This window comes from Eleutherodactylus coqui, chromosome 9 (assembly GCF_035609145.1).
Source record: "Eleutherodactylus coqui strain aEleCoq1 chromosome 9, aEleCoq1.hap1, whole genome shotgun sequence".
NCBI lineage: Eukaryota > Metazoa > Chordata > Amphibia > Anura > Eleutherodactylidae > Eleutherodactylus > Eleutherodactylus coqui.
Genome location: NC_089845.1, coordinates 37,801,443 through 37,816,937, shown reverse-complemented (window position 1 = coordinate 37,816,937; position 15,495 = coordinate 37,801,443).

Genomic DNA, 15,495 nt, shown 5'->3' with positions numbered 1-15,495 from the left:
ACCGGCTGCCAAAAAACACCAACTATCGACAGATGCTGAAAAACAGCAGCCACCGCCTGCCACCAAAAAATGGCAGCCACCATCTGCTGCCGAAAAAGAGCAGCCACCAACAGATGCTGAAAAACGAAATGAGTGTCAATAAAACTATATATGTTTATACCAAAGCACTGGAGTGGTCCGCATTTTACTAATAGTCCTGTGTAGCGCCTGTTCCTCCCAGGAGGCGGCGGTCCTGGAACCTGATCTAAGGAGCAGCTATAAGTGGACGCTTGAAAAGTTTGTTTTGGCCAGTTCACCGAAGTTTTACAAAAAGTTCAGTTTGTTCTGAATGAGTTTGAACCAAACTGGAAGTTCACCAAAATCCCTAAAATTGGTTACAAGATCGTCTAATGCCCCTTTTAGACAAGACGATTCTCATGTGACCCATCGAAGGAGCGAGTGACGTCACGGCTAACTCATCCGCACTCGTGTAGCCTGTTGGACAGGCAGATCATCACTGAGAATCATTCACTTCTGGTTCAGTGTTTCACATTCCTATGTAAGCACATAGCGGGGGGAGTTTGACCGGAACGAGAAGTGAAGGAGCCAACCATGATTGTTAGTGCTGATACTGAACGGCGAACGGAGTGAGCGATTCTCATTTATATTTCGGTCAGTGGCTCACGTTTAAAGCAGACGATTATCGTTCACTTTTGCTCATTTTAATGATTTTTTGAATGATAATCGTTACATCTGAATGCACCGGTAGAGCCATTAAGCTCTGTATAACACGCTGGGAGTGTTATATGGGGCGTCTGTGACTCATAGGCCTCATTCACACGGGCGATGAGTCTTTACACTCATCATGGAAGATTGTCTGCGATTGAGTCCTGAGATTAATTAGCATTTTCTCGTCATTCACACGGGTGTATCGTGTAAAAAATACGCTGCAGCGCAGAAATCCAGTTGGCTGAAATCCTTGTAATGACTTCTAATGCTTTAATAGAGCCAGCTGTCTTCTTTCCCGAGCTCCGGACGCAGGTAAACTCCCTCCCCACAGCAGTTAGGCCTCATGTCCACGGGTACGGACGGATTCCAAGTGTGGAATCCCGCAGCGGAGTCCACCTGTGCCCGCAGCCATAGACATTTTATGTACATTTTCTTACTTGTTCGCCTGCGGTGCCGGTCTTCTCCATCTCAGACGGATCTTCTTTCTTCCGCATGGCGGAGGCACTCGGGGCGCCGGTTGGCATGCTGCAGCTTGCACAGTGCATTTGTTTTTAATTGTCTTGCTTTCCTGCGGATCCGCAGCACGCCTGCAGTGTCAGCTGTGGCTGTGCCGCAGATCGGACGCTTCCCTTGGCTTAATTGGAAGCCGTCCGTGCGGGAATCAGCAGAAAATAGAGCATGCTGCATTTTTTTCCCCACACATGCGATCCACACGCCGGGGTAAAATGACATCCGCAGGTATTCCATCATAGATGACTATCCAGACAGCTGGAAACAGCTCCTCTTATGTCCTGTGACCCGGCGACTCGGGAACATCGCGGGCTTAAATATATTTATTCCTCATGAGATTATTCTACATCTTTCACCTTTTAAATTAGTCATTAAACTTGGGCTGTAAACAAACCCCAACGTGTGGCTGCTGTGCAGCACGGTAAGCTGTTCTGTGAGTATAGCCATATGATGGCCAGCTGACCTTGACTGCACAATGTGGCAGAAATCAAACCCAGCCTATGGCCTCATGTCGATACCGCATGGAGAGTCCCTCACAGACTCCGCCAGTGCCTGCGCCCGGTAACCCTGCGTACCTGTGTCTTCTTTCTTCTGTACTGCGGATGTGTGCGGACATGCCGGACGTCACCCCGGCGTTCATGTGCAGTACAATTTTTTTTTTTATCTACTGCTTTCCCATGGAATCCACAGCCGTTCGCAATGTCAATGAAAGCCGTTCATGCGGGAACCGCAGTAAAATGGAGCATGCATGCCATGGAGGGTTATTGCTGCAGAATCTGGAGGCAGATTTGGTGATCTGATTGCTCTGATGCCCACAGTCCTCAAAAGGGAGGAGCAGCAGAGCGAGTTAGGCTGTATTGTAGCGGGTGGTGGTCTTGTGACGCAGAGTTCAGGATACGATGGAGTAACCAAAATGTACAATATTTATTTATAAACAAAGCGATATAAGTGAATAACAGTAACATGACAAGTGAGTAATTACACTACTAGCTGGATGCTAGAACTACTAATACATTGTGCACAATACTTTATAGAGCCACAAGAACAGTCCCGGTAAATAGAAATACAAATCATGTAACATAATACACAGAATAACACACCCCTAATATCAAGGCGGTCTGCTGGAAACACAGTGCTCAAAATCCATTCGAAGAGTCTCTATTATCTACAGCTCCCACACTGCCCTCTGTAATAGTATAGTGGCCCCAAACACCTATTTCTGGCCCCTCCATAAATGTCATACATGTCATGTCTTTAATGTGGATGCTGTCTTGTCTCTTGTTGTGTGTTGCACAGCTGCAGCATGTAAGAGGTTAATGTCTGAATGTGGCTGGGATATGTCTGGGAAAGTCTCTTCACGTGATGTCTGTACCCTATAAATGTGAGTGATTGGGGTGTGGTAGGGGGTCCATCATCTTCAGTGGTCGAGAGTGGAGTACCGACTACATGGGGGTACCTTCAACCCTCATGTGGTGAAGATATGGAAGAAGAGGAGAGATATCCTTAGGCCCTCCATGCCAGGAACCTCCTCTGAAGAGAGCCAGGAGTGAGGAGTCCGCCATGCAGAGCCAACCACAGAAGTCAGAGTGAGTGTCAGAGGAGAGTGGTGTTGGTCCTCCGGAGTTATTCAGAGTCCCGGACAGTGTGTGTGTCCAGGAGCGGAGCACTGCAGATAACTGAGACTGTAGGCCTGATATCATCCTGTGTTCTCCTCCCTGACCGGTCTTTATTCAACCGCCGGATAATCTACAGTGAGAAGGAACAATGGCGTCACGCGTGACAACTTCACATATACATATATAGGTAACTGCCACCCAGCGTTGTCTGGAAGAGGCCATAGCATTACATCATACTGCGATCGGGCAGGCAGTCCATCTAGCCACACCATGGGTGAGGTAGCTTGATAGACTGGCACCCGCTGCCATGACACCCGCACGGCTCCCTGCAATTTCATCACAGGGGGGGGCGTACGGTACCCCCGAACATCATTCAGGGGATTTAAATGCCGCTATCAGAATTGACAGCAGCATTTAGAGGGTTAACAGCTCTAATGAGCCGTGGGGCTTATCGGAGCAGTTGCCACTGGTTGTCAGCAGCAACAAACAGCCACTGCCGGCGTTCCTTAATACTATCTGTGGTGTTACATAGGACTGCAGGTGACATCGTTATCTGTCCTCAGTGTTATCACCGTGTGTTATCTGTGGTGGTACACAGGACTGCAGGCAACATTGTTATCTCTCTTCAGCGTTATCACTCTGTGTTATCTGTGTTGTTACATAGGACTGCAGCTGGCATAATTATCCCTGCTCATCGTTATCGCTGTGTGTTATCTCTGGTGTTACATAGGACTGCAGGTGACGTTGGTATGTCTCCTCAGCATTGTCATTGCGTGTTATCTGTGCTGTTACATAGGACTGCAGCTGGCATCATTATCCCTCCTCATCATTATGACTGTGTTATCTCTGGTGTTACATAGGACTGCATGTGAGATCATTATCTCTCCTCAGCATTATCACTGTGTTATCTCTTGTGTTACATAGGACTGCCAGTTGCATCATTATCTTTCCTAAGCATTATCACTGTGTGTTATCAGTGGTGTTACAAGGGACTGCAGTTGTAATCGTTATCTCTTCTCAGCGTTCTCACCGTGTTTTTTCTCTGGTGTTACATAGGACTGTAGGTGACATTGGTATGTCTCCTCAGCATTGTCACTTCATGTATTCTGTGGTGTTACAGCTGGACTGCAGCTGGCATCATTATCCCTCCTCACCGTTAGCACTGTGTGTTATCTCTGGTGTTACATTGGACTGCAGTTGACATCGCCATCTGTCCCCCGCATTATCACTGCGTCTAATATGTGGTGTTACATAGGACTGCAGGTAACATCGTTATCTCTCTTCAGCGCTATCCCTGTGTGTTATCTGCAGTGTTACATAGGACTGCAGGTGACATCGGTATCTCTTCTCACTGTTATCAGTGTGTGTTATGCGTGGTGTTACATAGAACTGCAGCTGGCATCATTATTAGAGATGAGCGAGCACCAAAATGCTCGGGTGCTCGTTACTCGGGACGAAAATTTTGCGATGATCGAGGGTTCGTTTCGAGTAACGAACCCCATTGAAGTCAATGGGCGACCCGAGCATTTTTGTATATCGCCGATGCTCGCTAAGGTTTTCATTGGTGAAAATCTGGGCAATTCAAGAAAGTGATGGGAACGACACAGCAACAGATAGGGCAGGCGAGGGGCTACATGTTGGGCTGCATCTCAAGTTCACAGGTCCCACTATTAAGCCACAATAGCGGCAAGAGTGCCCCCCCCCCCCCTCCCAACAACTTTTACTTCTGAAAAGCCCTCATTAGCATGGCATACCTTAGCTAAGCACCACACTACCTACAACAAAGCACAATCACTGCCTGCATGACACTCCGCTGCCACTTCTCCTGGGTAACATGCTGCCCAACCCCCCCCCCCCACCCCCCGCACGACTCAGTGTCCACAGCGCACACCAAATTGTCCCTGCACAGCCTTCAGCTGCCCTGATGCCACGCCACCTTCATGTCTATTTATAAGTGCGTCTGCCATGAGGAGGAACCGCAGGCACACACTGCAGAGGGTTGGCATGGCCAGGCAGCGACCCTCTTTAAAAGGGGTGAGGCAATAGCCCACAATGCTGTACAGAAGCAATGAGAAATATAATCCTGTGCCACCGCCATCAGGAGCTGCACACGTGGGCATAGCAATGGGGAACCTATGTGCCACACACTATTCATTCTGTCAAGGTGTCTGCATGCCCCAGTCAGAGCGCGTTTTTTTATAAATAGTCACAGGCAGGTACAACTCCGCAATGGGAATTCCGTGTGCACCCACAGCATGGGTGGCTCCCTGGAACCCACCCGCTGTACATAAATATATCCCATTGCAGTGCCCTGGACAGCAGAGCTAACATCAGATTAAATGCAGGTGGGCTTCGGCCCACACTGCATGCCCCAACCTGACCGGGGTTTTTAATTCATAGACACAGGCAGGTACAACTCCCTATTGTAAAGTCCCTGTGGACCGACAGCATGGGTGGGTGCCAGGAAGCCGGTACATAAATATATCCCATTGCAGTGCCCAGCACAGCTGAGGTAATGTCATGTTTAATGCAGGTGGGCTTCGGCCCACACTGCATGCCCCAGTCAGACTGGGGTTCTTTAGAAGTGGACACATGCAGTTACAACCCCGTGTGGACCGACAGCATGGGTGGGTCCCAGGAACCCACCGGCGGTACATAAATATATCCCATTGCAGTGCCCAGCACAGCTGAGGTAATGTCATGCTTAATGCAGGTGGGCTTCGGCCCACACTGCATGCCCCAGTCAGACTGGGGTTCTTTAGAAGTGGACACATGCAGTTACAACCCCGTGTGGACCGACAGCATGGGTGGGTCCCAGGAACCCACCGGCGGTACATAAATATATCCCATTGCAGTGCCCAGCACAGCTGAGGTAATGTCAGGTTTAATGCAGGTGGGCTAAAAATTAATAGGATTACACTGTAGGCGAGGGCCCCAAAAAATTGGTGTACCAACAGTACTAATGTACCTCAGAAAAATTGCCCATGCCTAACCAAGAGGGCAGGTGAAACCCATTCATCGCTTTGGTTAATGTGGCTTAATTTGTAACTAGGCCCGGAGGCAGCCCAGTTAAAATAAAAATTGGTTCACGTGAAAGTTTCAACGCTTTAATGAGCATCGAAACGTATAAAAATTGTTTACAAAAATTATATGAGTGAGCGTTGTGGGCCTAAGAAAAATTGTCCGTTCGGCGTGATTACGTGAGGTTTCAGGAGGAGGAGCAGGAGGAGGAGGAGGAATATTATACACAGATTGATGAAGCTAAAAGGTCCCCGTTTTTGATGGTGATAGAGAACGATGCTTCCATCCGCGGGTGCAGCCTACGTATTGTTTAGGTATAGCTGCTGTCTGCTGGTGGAGAAGAGAAGTCTGGGGAAATCCAGGCTTTGTTCATCTTGATGAGTGTAAGCCTGTCGGCACTGTCGGTTGACAGGCGGGTACGCTTTTCCGTGATGATTCCCCCAGCCGCACTAAACAGCCTCTCTGACAAGACGCTAGCCGCAGGACAAGCAAGCACCTCCAGGGCATACAGCGCGAGTTCAGGCCACGTGTCCAGCTTCGACACCCAGTAGTTGTAGGGGGCAGAGGCGTCACGGAGGACGGTCGTGCGATCGGCTACGTACTCCCTCACCATCCTTTTACAGTGCTCCCGCCGACTCAGCCTTGACTGGGGAGCGGTGACACAGTCTTGCTAGGGAGCCAGAAAGCTGTCAAAGGCCTTAGAGAGTGTTCCCCTGCCTGTGCTGTACATGCTGCCTGATCTCCGCGCCTCCCCTGCTACCTGGCCCTCGGAACTGCGCCTTCTGCCACTAGCGCTGTCGGATGGGAATTTTACCATCAACTTGTCCGCCAGGGTCCTGTGGTATAGCATCACTCTCGAACCCCTTTCCTCTTCGGGTATGAGAGTAGAAAGGTTCTCCTTATACCGTGGGTCGAGCAGTGTGTACACCCAGTAATCCGTAGTGGCCAGAATGCGTGTAACGCGAGGGTCACGAGAAAGGCATCCTAACATGAAGTCAGCCATGTGTGCCAGGGTACCTGTACGCAACACATGGCTGTCCTCACTAGGAAGATCACTTTCAGGGTCCTCCTCCTCCTCAGGCCATACACGCTGAAAGGATGACAGGCAAGCAGCATGGGTACCCTCAGCAGTGAGCCAAGCTGTCTCTTCCCCCTCCTCCTCATCCTCCTCATGCTCCTCCTCCTCAACGCGCAGAGATATAGACATGAGGGTGCTCTGACTATCCAGCGACATACTGTCTTCCCCCGCCTCCGTTTCCGAGCCTTTATGCTTTGCAGGGAACTTCTCAAGAGGCATAGCAGAGGAATGGTGACGCTAATGATTGCAGCATCCCCGCTCACCATCTGGGTAGACTCCTCAAAGTTTCCAAGGACCTGGCAGATGTCTGCCAACCAGGCCCACTCTTCTGTAAAGAACTGAGGAGGCTGACTCCCACTACGCCGCCCATGTTGGAGTTGGTATTCCACTATAGCTCTACGCTGCTCATAGAGCCTGGCCAACATGTGGAGCATAGAGTTCCACCATGTGGGCACGTCGCACAGCAGTCGGTGCACTGGCAGATTAAACCGATGTTGCAGGGTGTGCAGGGTGGCAGCGTCCGTGTGGGACTTGCGGAAATGTGCGCTGAGCCAGCGCACCTTTACGAGCAGGTCTGACAAGCATGGGTAGCTTTTCAGAAAGCGCTGAACCACCAAATTAAAGACATGGGCCAGGCATGGCACGTGCGTGAGGCTGCCGAGCTGCAGAGCCACCAGGTTACGGCCGTTGTCACACACGACCATGCCCGGTTGGAGGCTCAGCGGCGCAAGCCAGCGGTCGGTCTGCTCTGTCAGACCCTGCAGCAGTTCGTGGGCCGTGTGCCTCTTCTCTCCTAAGCTGAGTAGTTTCAGCACGGCCTGCTGACGCTTGCCCACCGCTGTGCTGCCACTCCGCGCGATACTGACTGCTGGCGACGCGCTGCTGCTGACATATCTTGATTGCGAGACAGAGGTTGCATTGGGGGAGGAGGAGGAGGGTGCTTTAGTGGAGGAAGCATACACCACCGCAGATACCACCACCGAGCTGGAGCCCGCAATTCTGGGGGTGGGTAGCACGTGGGCGGTCCCAGGCTCTGACTCGGTCCCAGCCTCCACTAAATTCACCCAATGTGCCGTCAGGGAGATATAGTGGCCCTGCCCGCCTGTGCTTGTCCACGTGTCCGTTGTTAAGTGGACCTTGGCAGTAACCGCGTTGGTGAGGGCGCGTACAATGTTGCGGGAGACGTGGTCATCCAGGGCTGGGACGGCACATCGGGAAAAGTAGTGGCGACTGGGAACCAAGTAGCGCGGGGCCGCCGCCGCCATCATGCTTTTGAAAGCCTCCGTTTCCACAAGCCTATACGGCAGCATCTCCAGGCTGATCAATTTGGCAATGTGCACGTTTAACGCTTGAGCGTGCGGGTGCATGGCGGCGTACTTGCGCTTGCGCTCAAACACTTGCGCTAGCGACGGCTGGACGGTGCGCTGAGAGACATTGGTGGATGGGGCCGAGGACAGCGGAGGTGAGGGTGTGGGTGCAGGCCAGGAGACGGTAGTGCCTGTGTCCTCAGAGGGGTGTTGGATCTCAGTGGCAGGTTGGGGCACAGGGGGAGAGGCAGTGGTGCAAACCGGAGGCGCTGAACGGCCTTCATCCCACCTTGTGGGGTGCTTGGCCATCATATGTCTGCGCATGCTGGTGGTGGTGGCTCCCCGGCTGATCTTGGCGCGACAAAGGTTGCACACCACTGTTCGTCGGTCGTCTGCACTCTCAGTGAAAAACTGCCAGACCTTTGAGCACCTCGGCCTCTGCAGGGTGGCATGGCGCGAGGGGGCGCTTTGGGAAACAGTTGGTGGATTATTCGGTCTGCCCCTGCCTCTACCCCTGGCCACCGCACTGCCTCTTCCAACCTGTCCTGCTGCTGCACTTGCCTCCCCCTCTGAAGACCTGTCCTCAGTAGGCTTAGCAAACCAGGTGGGGTCAGTCACCTCATCGTCCTGCTGCTCTTCCTCCGAATCCTCTGTGCGCTCCTCCCTCGGACTTACTGCAATTACTACTACCTGAGTGATAGACAACTGTGTCTCATCGTCATCATCCTCCTCACCCACTGAAAGCTCTTGAGACACTTGCTGGAAGTCCCCAGCCTCATCCCCCGGACCCCGGGAACTTTCCAAAGGTTGGGCATCGGTCACGACAAACTCCTGCAGTGGGAGAGGATTCGGAACCATTGCTGCCCATTCTGAGCAGGGGCCCGAGAACAGTTCCTGGGAGTCTGCCTGCTCCTCAGAATGTGTCATTGTAATGGAGTGAGGAGGCTGGGAGGAAGGAGAAGCAGCAGCCAGAGGATTCAGAGTTGCAGCAGTGGACGGCGCAGAACTCTGGGTGGTCGATAGATTGCTGGATGCACTTTCTGCCATCCATGACAGGACCTGCTCACACTGCTCATTTTCTAATAAAGGTCTACCGTGTGGACCCATTAATTGTGAGATGAATCTGGGGACGCCAGAAACGTGCCTCTCTCGTAATCCCGCAGCAGTCGGCTGCGAAACACCTGGATCAGGAGCTCGGCCTGTGCCCACACCCTGACTTGGACCTCCGCGTCCTCGCCCACGTCCACGTCCTCTAGGCCTACCCCTAAGCATGCTGTATTACCAGTAGTGCAGAAACAGAATGCTGTAATTAAATGTGCCGCTTACTGGCCTGTGGTTGGAGGCTGACTTCCTTTACGGAACGCACAGCAGATCCAGGAAACACTTTTGCGCACGCCTGTAGTGAGATGTAGGTGCGTATGACTGGGATAGTGGAATTCACAGCGCAGAAGCAGTCAAGTGGCCAGACGCCACTAGTAGGCCTTAAGTATTCTGCTTCTATTTTTTGAACGGCAGAGCTGAGACAGTAGACAGATACTGTAGGCAGCGTATATATGTATACTGTTTCACTGTGGACGGAATGACGACGGTGATGTTACGGGCACCGCAGAGCCAGGAAACACTTTTGCGCAAGCCTGCTGTAACGCTTAGCTGCGTGTTAATTAGGACTACTACCCCCAGCAGACACGCAGTACACTGAGGACGGTCACAGGCAGCCCAAATATAGTTTTTTTTCCCAAAATTTGTTTGAAAAAGCCCACTGCCTATATAGACAGTATATCTCTTTCACCTTTCCCACTGTCCCTGCCTCACCAGTACTGGCCCTATACTATGTACAATGACTGCAGACTGAGGACGCTATGGTCTGCACGCCCGAAAAAAAAAAAAAATGTGCAACACAGCTCCCAGCAGCCTCAACAGTACTGCACACGGTCAGATGTGGCCCTAAGAAGGACCGTTGGGGTTCTTGAAGCCTAAAATAACTCCTAACACTCTCCCTATAGCAGCTCCAGCATCAGCAGCACTTCTCTAATCGTTATCTCTCCTCATCGTTATCGCTCTGTGTTATCTGTGGTGTTACATAGGACTGCAGGTGACATCTGTGTCTCTCCTTAGTGTTATCACTGTATGTTATATGTGGTGTTACATAGTGCTGCAGGTAACATCGTTATCTCCCCTCAGCGTTATCACTGTGTGCTATCTGTGGTGTTACATAGGACTGCATGTGACATCGTTATCTGTCCTCAGTGTTATCACTGTGTGCTATCTGTGGTGTTACATAGACTGCAGCTGGCATTGGTAAATCACCTCAGCATTATCACTGTGTGTTATCTGTGGTGTTACATAGGACTGCAGCTGACATCAGTATCTGTCCTTAGTGTGATCACTGTGTGTTTTATGTGGTGTTACATAGGACTGCAGTTGACATCGTTATCTGTCCTCAGTGTTATCACTGTGTGTTATCTCTGGTGTTACATAGGACTGTAGGTGACATCATTGTCTGTCCTTAGCGTTATCACTGTGCATTTTCTGTATTTTTACTTAGGACTGCAGGCGACATCATTATCTCTCCTCAGCGTTATCACTGTGTTTTCTATGCTGTTACATAGGACTGCAGGTGACATCACTGAGTTATCTGGGTAAGCAGGGCTACTTACATTACACTACAGTACTGTTTTACTAGCGCCCACAGCGACGCTGGAGAAGGGTGGGTAACGTTTCAGCATCAGGAGGAGACGCTGAGCAGGAGATCACGTGGGCCGTGTCAGCAGCGAGGCCACGTGGGCCGGCGGACGCCAATGAAACTAGAAGCAGCCAGTGAAACTAGAGGAGAAATTCTGTCTTGAATAATCAGTGAAACTGGAAATTGGTGAATCTAGAAGACGATGAAACTAGAGGTGTGACTGCATATCTAAGAATAAGATCCGGCTGTTCGTCTGTCAGATCAAGAACACAAATATGTGAACTCTTCAAAGAGGAACAAAGAATTCGGAAAGCAGATTTTTTTTTACTTTTTATTCTTGTGTTCATATGGGCCGGTAACATTAGGGGGGCTTTACATGGGGCAACCATTTCCTAGTCACTTGATATAGTAGATAGAGTGTACAGCCCGCGGTGGTCTGCGTGCTTTTACATCCAGCGATTGTCGGTCACTTCTTGGTCACTTTCATGATACTTGAACAAATTGTTGGGAGCATTTACATGGGCTGAAATATCGTTTGTCGACTACTATGGGGTACTTCGGGTGGGGGGGGGGGGGGAGGATGTGAAATTGTGACCCTTCTCCAACGCACTCTCACGGGTTACTGAGACCACGGGATGTATACAAATACGTGCGGATGGTCTCTGAGTGAAAGGCTGCAGCAATGACTGTTCTGTTTAAGGGTAAACCAGCGAGCGATCACATGAGCTTGGTTCTGGTGACGTCATTATGTTATCAGTTTGGTTCTGATGATGCAGTTATGTACTGAGCTTGTTTCTGGTGCTGTGTTTATGTTAGGACTTTGGTCCTGTACTGCGCTTATGTTATGAGCTTGGTTCTGGTACTGTATCGGTTGACATTTCTTGGCTATGGGACACCCCACGGGTGACCCTTCTCACTGTGATTCCAAATGTACTACTTCAGGTCGAAAAGGACATACTGTGACACCTCCTATCCACGGCACTGTTGGTAATCCCAAGACATTGGAGATCTCTGGTGGTGCCCTCTCTCCGTGAATGGACTACTGAGGTAAGCCGTATTTTAAATATGGCGGAGCTGATTGCTGAAAAGAAACCTGAGCGCTCAACTGGGTCCCTTATTATATTATTTTGGGGCTGACATTTATGGAATCCACGGGGTTTTCTCTTTTCTTCCGCCTTCTTAGATAATGACAATTATTGCTTAGGGCAGTAAGCCCATTCTTTTACCCCCTCCCCCTTTTCTTTCTCTCTGATACGCTCTTATACTCAGATCTCCTGTTTCCTTTCATCTTCCTTCTTCATCTTCTTTTTCTTCTGCTGCCCGCCAGCATTGTCCGACTGCTTGTTATAGTCACCCACTTTGTATAGGATTATTGTTTTCGGAGGTCTTTTATGGCCTCTTGTTTCAGGTCTTGCAGCGGTTATAGAAGCTCCTCAGATATCCTTAATGATTAGAGGCAGCGTTCCCTCTTCGAATTTGAAGCTGCATCACGACTCCTAACTTTTTGGCGTGACTGCGCTATGAGTTCTGTGTAATTGTTCTTTTTCGAGCTTCAGTAAATGTGGGTATTCCTCTATTTTGGTCTTCTAGATCTGATTTGGTTGTTTGTGTATTTGCACTTGTATCTTCGGATTATGAGTGTAACATATATTGTACAATGTTATCTGTTTATAACGGATGAAGAAAGATTACACATAGATACATGGGTGGGAAAATCGCAGCGTCTTCTATCGGCAATACCGCGATGTTGTAGCGCTACAAAGGCACATGTGACGCCACAAAGTCACGCGACTTTGTAGCATCACATGCGTGGATTTTCAGGGGAGCGGGGCTAGAAATATAAGCCCTACCCCGAAAATAAGCTGTAACTAAAGAAAAAAAAAGTATACATCACCTCTCCCCCGCTATCCTAGGGGCCGCTGCAGCTTCTCCCCAGGTCCCGGCACTGATCTTCTCCATCTTCTGACCGGGGATTGAAAAATCCCCGGCTGCTGGAAGCGCTGGCTGTGATTGGCTGAAGCTTAGCCAATCACAGCCAGTGCTCGAAGAATGGCTGTGATTGGTTCAATCACTGCCATTCATCAAGCGCCATCTGTGATAGGCTAAGTGTTAGCCAATCACTGCCAGCACTTCCAGGAGGCGAAGCAGCCCCCTGGGTTGCTCTGATTGCCTGTGACCTATCTTTAATAGGCAGCCTGTTAACATATAGTAGAATGCAATACCTGCAATATCTTATATTGTATAAGTGATCAAATCATCGTAAGTTCAAATCCCCTATGGCAGGGGTTGCAAACTCATTTTTCCTGAGGGCCACATCTACATGAGACTCACAGAAAAATAGAACAAGCTGTGATTTTTCTATTTTGGAGCAAAAATCGTCCATGTAATTACATCCATTGCAAATAATAGTTGTAGTTTTGTGCAATGCGATTTTCTCACCTGTGTGAATGCACCCTAAGGGTGCATTCAGACGATCGTATATCGGCTGGGTTTTCACGCCGAGCCGATATACGTCGTCCTCATCTGCAGGGGGGAGGATGGAAGATCCGGGAGCAATGCTCTGAGTTCCTGCCCCCTCTCCGCCCCCCTGCACTATTTGCAATGAGATGAGGCAGAACGGTGCGTGGCTAAGTTCAGGGAATTAGCCCCGCCCCGTCCCGTCTCTCCTCATTGAAAATAGTGCAGGGGGGTGGAGAGGAGGCAGAGAGGGGGCGGGAGCTCAGAGCACTGCTCCCGACTCTTCCAGCTTCCTCACCCTGCAGAGAGGGACGCTCATTGGGGGGGTTGCCTTCATCTGGATCAACATTGGGGGTAATAGGCTGAGCTGGATGGACATGTGTCTTTTTTTGGCCTCTAATGTCACCAATGGTGCCCACATCGAGTGTCTGGAAGGGGCATTAGAAACTTGCAGACTTGTATCTGCATGTCATTCTGGCCGCTGTATGTCAGTGAGTAAATAAGCTTCACTTCTGACTCGTTCTGTAGGAATCACCATGCGCTACCACTGATAAGTAACGAAGAAGAAGAAATACTATGAAGGCCAACATCAAGGAGAATGTAGACCTGTAACAAGACGTTTGATGCTCCATATACTGGAAGAGACGCTACTCCTTACATACAGATATGGCAAATGCTAACTTAACGCTCAGTGCATTAAATGCAAAGTTGCAGAAAACTTTAACCCCATTGCCTTTTTATGTCCTGGCTAAGTGAGCTTTAATCCTCAGGGCCGTAAAAGCACTCTGGCTCTGAGGATTAAAGCCCAGTGGGCTGTGGATGTGACAGCTCCATGCTAACAGCGATCGCATAAACGTAAATAGAAAGAAAAAAAGGTAAAGTTTCAGCTCCTCTCATGGATCGGATCCGTGGGGGGAGCTAAGAGTACTCACCCCCGTCCTCTGCAATGTCCCGCGGCGTTCTGGTTTTTCCAAGACCAAACCATGCCGTCTGCCGTTATGCAATGGGTAAAAGTTAAAAAACTGTTGACGCTTGATACTCCTTTCGGTTTGGGCCCTGATGTGCAAACAGACAATATTAGGGCCACAATGGGCATGTTTCTGAACACGAAACAAACAGGGGGATCCATTTTGGGGTGAAAGTCTTCATTCATATGTGTGCTGTACAAAAAAAACCTATTTTTAAAATGACACAATTGCCAGACTCTTGTCCCTATTTTGGCTTAATAGTGGGACCTGGGAGCCTCATATGCAGCCCTGCATGCTGCCCCTGCCCTTCCCTGTCCGTTTCTGTGGTGTTTCCATGACTTTCTGATGTTTTCTTGGTGTTTCACAAGTCATCAGCTATGTGGAGCATCGGTCCCATACAAAAATGCTCAAGTCGCCCATTGACTGCAATGGGGTTCGTTACTCAAAACGAGCCCTCGAGCATCGCGGAAAGTTCGACTCGAGTACCGAGCACCCGAGCATTTTGGTGCTCGCTCATCTCTAGTAGGCACCCTAAAAGTGATTTAAAAAAAAAAGCTAAATTAACCCCAAAGTACTAAAAACGACAGATCTTCACACAAAAAGCAGCCCTCAGAGCTATGCCCATGAAAACATAAGGTTTATGCAACAATGTAAAAAGAAATTCCCAAAAATGGATTTTATTGATCAAAAGTAGAAAAACCAAAGAAACAAGTAATAATTTTAGTATCGCCATAATTGTACCGGCCCGCAGAAAAAATACCATGTCATTTATGCTTCATGATTAACCCCTTCCCGCTCCAGGGCGTAAGTTTAAGTCCTGGGAGCGGGGTACTTCTCGCAACAGGGTGTAAACTTACGTCCTGGGAATAGCGCGAGATCACATATGATCCCGCTCTATCCCGCAGCGGGAGCCGGCTGTCAGTCACTGCCGGCATCCCGCTGCAACAGTTGGGTGACATCGGAGATGCGTCCCCCGCTGTTAACCCCTTCCCTGCCGCAGTCTAAGTAGATTGCGGTAGGGAAGCTGTTCACAGAAGGAGCGTGCTCCCTCTGTGCATTCAGCCGGCTCCTGCTATGTTATCACAAGAGCCCGGCCTGTCGCCATAGCAACAGGATGCCAGATATTGGCGTCCTGTAGTGCCAATGC